This window comes from Zootoca vivipara, chromosome 6 (genome assembly GCF_965207765.1).
Source record: "Zootoca vivipara chromosome 6, rZooViv2.hap1.1, whole genome shotgun sequence".
NCBI classification, from domain to species: Eukaryota; Metazoa; Chordata; class Lepidosauria; order Squamata; family Lacertidae; genus Zootoca; species Zootoca vivipara.
Window position 1 is genome coordinate 75735553 of NC_142589.1, and position 7524 is coordinate 75743076.

Consider the following 7524-nt stretch of genomic DNA (forward strand, 5'->3'; position numbering starts at 1 on the left):
CTAGGTACCAACATCCCAAAGGAGCAGAAAATACTCTTTATGTATGTGACATCAGCCGGATGGATATTACTAGCCCAGAGATGGAAACATGAAAGAATCCCTATCAAAGAGGAATGGCAAACCAAGCTGTTGGACTACGCTGAAATGGCAAAACTGACTGGAAAGCTCAGCAGCCAGACAACAAAGACTTTAAGGAAAAATGGGGAACATTTATAATTTGTATTTAGGAGACCACTGTAAACAGATGAAAACAGCAGGATTCTAAGAACACTTGTAATGTAACAAACACTATGGACAAAATGGACAGATGCAAAATATAGATTATGAAACAATATGCAGTTGAAAATGTCGACTATAGGACCCAGGGAGGGGGTGGTGGTGGGGTTCCGGTTTCTGCCGGCAGGAATGGCGGACCTGTTTTCCATCCCTCTGACCTTCGTAAGGAATTTGGCGGTTGCTAGGGGAGTAAATGGCAACCCCCTACCCTCTCCGGGGGTTACGGAGAGGGGCCGCTGGCCCGCGATGCCCCCAGACCCACTCCGACTGTTTATGGAGTGGGGGGAGCTTGGGCTGAAAAGCACTTACGAGGGCCAGGACTCCCGGACGCTAATCTGCATGGCGGGGATTTCCATGGTTAAAGAAGATAATTAGGCTTAAATCTATGGACATACTTCAGAAGGAGGGGAAGAAGCGCTGTTTACTGCTGAGAAATCTATGCTGCTGAGGGAGAGGAGTTAAAGGCTGTATATCATCTGGAAGAAGGATTGATGGGGACGGAGCGATAAGGGAATTGAGTTTTTTCTTATTTTTCTTCATATGTGTTACTTCGTACCTTCCCAGACGCGATGTCCTGGCTTGTTTGGAGTGAAAGAGAAGCAAAAGACTGTGTGAGTTGAACTTTATAAACTGTTGTTACTGAGCATATTTTTTAAAGATGTGGAGTTGCCGATGAGAAAAGCCCCCCCCCCTAGTCGGACGGAAGGAGTCCTGGACGCGTTCGGAGGATTTATGAGCTGTGACGCACTTTGAATTGGAGCAGCGACCTGAAGCTAAGTTCAGCTATAGGGCAAGGAGATCCATTAATTTACCAAGAGTTTATGGTTTGATGTTTGGGTCTTCTGCCTGGAAAAGCTGTAAATTTTATAAAGATCGTTAATCTTCATGGCTATGAGAGGAAACGAAAGTGATTTGAGCTTTTTAAGATGGCGCTGCTTCGACGCAACAGGGAGCTCCAGACTAAGAAGATTTATGGGGAGGCTGGACTGATTAACCCACACAGGAGAAAGAACATTTGTGAAACCTTGTTTGATATTTATCTCAGCAGCTGGGAAACAATCGGTTGAAAGTGGAAAACATCTATGTGACTGTAAGGGGAAGATCTGGATTATTATGAACTTGGAGGACGATTTGAACTTTAGAAAAAAGACGGCAGTGGACGGTTGCGAGGAATCCCCAATTTCTTGAAGCATGGGAACCCAAATAAAAAATTCTTTAGACGATTTGGCATAACATTCGGTTTGATTGATATATATATGTGTATAATTTGAAATAATGAATGTGATATAATTGGTTTTAATTGGAAAATTAATAAAATATATTTTAAAAAAAAAGGGAGGGGGTGGTGGGAAGCCTCGAGATTCAAAGAAATCTCTTTATACAGATATGTATAAAGTCAAATAAAAACGATTTTTTAAATATATATATATTTGAAAAGGGGGGTTGGACTAGATGACCCTTGGGTCCCTTTTCCACTCTACAAGTCTTATGATTGCCAGACCCTTTTATTAGGAGGGCAATTTGGTGTGTGTTGCTGTTGGCCTGCGGCGAGGAGACTGCAAGCTCTCTCCTCTTTCTTGTGGCTGCCTGGTGGTTTTAGTGCACTCTGCTGTGAAATCCCCTTTCCTATGGAAGGAAATTTACAAACTTTTGACATTTCAGAAGGCCAGAAAAGGGGAAGGCTGGTTGCAAATGAGTGCTGGGGTGTGGCAAAATCCCAGGATTCAGATCTGTGTTCTCTGTCATAATAATGACAAATAATAACTTATATTAAAAAAAAATACCAAGACACCTTCACCGAGCAATACAGGCTCAGAGATAAAGAAGGGTAAAAAACCCAGTCAGACCTGTGCTCCATCTACCTCAGTATTGCCTGCCCTGACTGGCAGCAGCTTTCCAGGGCTTCGCGCAAGCAATGTTCCCAGCTCTACTTAGAGACGTCCGGATTCGAACCTGGGGCTTTTCTGTGTGGGAAGCAGATGCTCTTACACTGAGCTATGGTGTTTTCCCAAATAGGAGTTGGGAAAAGGGGCGAGGCAGGTATAGGGATGAGGAACCCCTTAGACCCTTTCAGGAAATTTGGCGGTCTTGATCCAATTAATGTGTCCTCAAAATGCTGCTCCCTGTAAAACCTAGTCACCAGCCAAGGCTCTAGACCGCCCCCACCCCTCTCTGGCTGCCTTTTGCTGGCCAGGGAAGACATTTTTTAAATCTTGGCAGGTTTCTGCCTTGCTAAGTAGTTGATGTTTTATTTAAAGGCTGTGTTTTATCAGTAGCTGCTGCCTCTGTTGTATTTGTTCGATATATTGTTTTGAACGCCGAGTGTGATTTTAAAGTGTTGCCACCCGCCCAGAATAGGGCATAGGCGTTTCAAGGGCAGGGTAGACATTTCTGCATGAGAAGAGCTTTGGGTTGGGTATTGATGCCATATTTTGTGGGAGAGGGGGGGGTTGTCCCTGCAGTTCACCAGAAGCGCATCAAGGGATCCTTTGGCGAGAAGACCAGGCGTGGCAGGCAGGCTTTCCCGGATTATAGTTTGACCACAACGGCCCACCTTGGGTGCATTTCTGGTGGAGTCCGGATGCACGAGGGGCAATACTGAGCACAGACCCTTCAACTGCCCCTATTTTCCAGGGATAGTCCTGGATTTACAGAAGCCATGCCAGTTTCTGATTTGATGCCGGAATATCTCGCTTTTCCTTAGGACGTCCCTGTTTTCATTGGAGAAAGGTTGGAGGGTATGGAATAGGACATCCCTATTATCATTGGAGAAACGTTGGAGGGTATGGAATAGGACACCCCTATTTTCACTGGAGAAACGTTGGAGGGTATGGAATAGGACGTCCCTATTTTCATTGGAGAAACATTGGAGGGTATGGAATAGGACGTCCCTATTTTCATTGGAGAAACATTGGCGGGTATGGAATAGGACACCCCTATTTTCACTGGAGAAACGTTGAAGGGTATGGACTAGGACGTCCTTATTTTCATTGGAGAAACGTTGGAGGGTATGGAATAGGATGTCCCTATTTTCATTGGAGAAACGTTGGAGGGTATGGAATAGGACATCCCTATTATCATTGGAGAAACGTTGGAGGGTATGGAATAGGACACCCCTATTTTCACTGGAGAAACGTTGGAGGGTATGGAATAGGACGTCCCTATTTTCATTGGAGAAACATTGGAGGGTATGGAATAGGACATCCCTATTTTCATTGGAGAAACGTTGGCGGGTATGGAATAGGACACCCCTATTTTCACTGGAGAAACATTGGAGGGTATGGACTAGGACGTCCCTATTTTCATTGGAGAAACGTCGGCGGGTATGGAATAGGGTGTCCCTATTTTCATTGGAGAAACATTGGCAGGTATGGAATAGGACGTCCCTATTTTCATTGGAGAAACATTGGCAGGTATGGAATAGAATCTGACCCACAATCCTCTGCAATGCTGCTCCTTGACAGGCACTCAGGGGCTCCTTGGAAAAAGTATCCCTGAAGGTAGAAACCTGTTATCTTGATGTAGGAACTGAAGCCACTAGGTCTGTCCATCTCTAGGTTGTGACCTCTCCGTGCCACTAGCAGGCTGGAGCTTGCCCCTCGCTTTCCCAGTCAGCAGGGAACCAGAGCCTGCATTTTGCACATTCCAGTAATGTTCCACTGGGATGAAGCAACACTGCAGCCCCCACAACTTTTGGATAAAGGTCGCTCTCCTGTCCAGAGGTTGGGGGGGGGGAATAAGGAGGAAGCCCTGGTTGCGAGACAGGCCTCCTTCTAAAACTCTCCGCTCCAACTTAACACCCGACACATCTGCATGACGACACATTTAAAGCAGCGTCTTTAAACACTCGTGGCTTCTCGCCAAAGAATCTTGGGAACTGTAGTTTGTCCAGGGTGCCGAGAGTGGTCAGAGGAACCCCTCACAGGGCTACGATTCCCAGTGTTCACAGAGAAGAAGGCTGGGTCTGTGAATTGCAGCATTGTTTAGGGAAGCTTTTAATGTTTAATAAATTATTGTATTTTAATATTTCTGTTAGAAGCCGCCCAGAGTGGCTGGGGAAACCCAGCCAGATGGGTGGGGTATAAATAATAAATGATGATGATGATGATGATTGGGGGGGGGTAGATCTCTCGGCACCCTTAGTAAACTACAGCTCCCAGGCTTCTTTGGGGAAAAGATGTAGCTTGTTTAAAGTGGTATGATGTTGCTTTAACTGCGTAGTATGGATACAGCCTTAACCTCTTTAGCAGTCAGGGATGGGACTAGTAAGGTGGGAAGCAGGCAGTCCAGCAAGAAGTGGAGACAGAGCCAAAAACCGTTGGAGACAGGCGAGGCGACCTAATTCCAGTTTTGCCCCCATCTGCAGTTTGGCCCCTGCTGAGCTCTGCCAAGGCAACGCAGACCCAGGAGGAGGAAGCTGGCAGCTAATGCTGCCCTCTGCCTAAGAAGACAGGCAGCTGGGGGCTGGCTGAGGCTGGTGGGGTTGTGCCCCCTTTGCCTTAAAGGACGAGCCTCCCTTTTAATAGCAGTGGGTTGTAATCAGGGCCGGATTTAGGTTTGATGAGACCCTAAGCGACCTGGGGGGCGGGTGACACTGTGGGTTAAACCACAGAGCCTAGGGCTTGGCAATCAGAAGGTCGACGGGGTGAGCTCTCATTGCTCGGTCCTAGCTCCTGCCAACCTAGCATTTTGAAAGCACGTCAAAGTGCAAGTAGATAAATAGGTACCACTGTGGTGGGAAGGTAAATGGTGTTTCCGTGTGTTACTCTGCTTCGCCAGAAGCGGCTTTGTCATGCTGGCCACATGACCTGGAAGCTGTATGCCGGCTCCCTCGGCCTATAGAGCGAGATGAGCGCCGCAACCCCAGTGTCCGTCACGACTGGACCTAATGGTCAGGGGTCCCTTTACCTTTACCTTTAAGCTACTGAAGGTAAGGGGGCTCCTTATATGTCCAGCTGTCCTTTGTCGACAACAAATGGTCTCTGGTTTTTTGTGTGTTGAATATGTGCTTCAAATTCAATTTACGGACCTAGTAGGTCTCTAAAGCCATTTGCACACAACAAAATATGTATTTAATCAAAGTAATTGTTGAACTGAAATACAATTAAGAAGAAGTATATTAATAGTGAAATGATTATTAAGCTCTAACTTAAAATGATTTTCTTTTCATAACAAACTTAATAATGCAAACACATTGGCATCTGGCAATAATAAAAGTTCCTTTAGAAACACACTATTTGGCACCCTATATATAGAAGTGAGCAAACCAGTGATATTTAGGGAGCAGGCTAGCAGGCGGGGCCCGTGACTGACATCATAGGCACCTACACAACACAAAATACTGTTGCGGTATGTAGGTTTTATTTTATTTGTTTTTTTATCTTATGTTTTGGAAATGTACATCCAGTTTTTTCCCTTATTTTTTTGGGGGCCCCCCCAAAAGGGTGCGGCCCTAAGCTATAGCTTATTTAGCTTATACGTAAATCCAGCACTGTAATAGGGTTTCCGCCTTAGCCTTTTCTTCCCCCAAAGGCATCCTGCAGGGCTGCAGGTACAGGTAGTTCCTCAGGGGTTACGAGGGAGATTTGGGGCATCACATGGCAGGGCAGAGTCTCAAACAAAGATGTGCTCACCCAAGCCCATATTCCCAGCATGTTCACACTCCTGTCTTAAGAAATCACAGAACCGTAGACTTGGAAGGGACCCCAAGGGCCAGCTAGTCCAACCCCCTGCAATGCAGGAATATCAGCTAAAGCATCCGTTACAGGTGGCCATTCAAACTCTGCTTAAGAACCTCCAAGGAAGGACGTTGACGCTGGCTTGGTTCATGCCCACAGAATGGAAGATGGCAGGATCCCCAAGGACACGCTGGCTTCATGCACCAGACCAACTCTGTGTTATAAAGATGTCTGCAAACGTGCCATGAAGGATGACAACGTCAGCCCTGCCATGTAGATGGCCACAGCCACCTGAAGACAATCAGGTTGTGCATCCACAGCAGGGACCAGAGGAGGAATGTCTGCTGGGAGGAGAGCAGAGAGAAGAAACACCAGGCTGCATCTGCAGCAGCACAACAACCAAACTCCTTCCTCTGCCCCAGCTGCAACAAAACATGTCTCTCCCATATCAGTCTCTACAGCCACAGCAGGTGCTGTAACTCTCCAACGGTTTGACTTCACCTCCAAAGGCCCTCTCCTCCACGGTCTCCCGGGACAGACAGATGCCAACAATTGTAACAGTAACATCAGAGCCTAATCTGTTTACTTTCATATATTTCTGACATGATATCTAGGAACCAGATCCCTGTTTGGGAGCCAAGGGGACCTGCTTGCTGCTGCCGTTGCCATTAGGAATTGCAATTCAATGTTTTGTGTTTTTTGTTTACCTGGCACTGTGATGTATTTCTGAAGGGCTGTGTTATCTTTATGGATTTGCAAACGGCCCTGTGGCTTCTGCAAAAGGACGGAAGGGAAATCATCTAAATAAAATGAAGAAAGGCATTGGCATTCACGATGCTTCAGCCACAAAGGTTCCTTTGACCCGATCGCTGTCCGCCTCTGAGCCATGGTTTGTTTAGGTTATCTCTTGGGCTCACCTATCTTCCAAGGTTACTGGGAGGACAAAGGAAGGAGTTCTGTGTACGCAGCCCTGAGCGCCTTGGAGAAAGGGTGGGTGTTTCTGTTTATGATGATGTTTAAGAGAACGAGTTGTGAGACAAAACCCTGACTTTCGACCCCCGAGGTGTGTATTTTTAGGAACCACCCTATTTTTTGTGATTGTAAAAGGGGGGGGTTGCTGATCATTTTTATTGTTTTAGATGAAAATTACATTTGCATAGATAAACATATGCGATCGGTTCCCAATTTATCCATCGTTTAAAAGAATAACCCAAACTCACGTTTGATCCTGGCACAATGTAAACACATTGGAAGGTTGCAAGTGGCTTTAAACTGTTTGTTTTTTTAATGGTTGCAACCCTCCCTGGGACCCTAGGGTGAAGGGGGAGTAATAAATTAAAATAATAGCAATAGTAGTCTCCTGATTCCACTTGCGTGGAAGATCACCTGGGAACCTTATGTACACAGGTCCCCATCAGCATCATCGGGTTGGCATCTATGAGACCCATTTTGAGAAGGGATGGGGGGGGGGCCTTATCAGCCCGGGGGCCAAATTCCTTACTAAGGATTTTTTTTATGACGTTGCATTTTACAGCGTTGCAATTTGAGCCCTGCAGAATGCAGGCTTTAA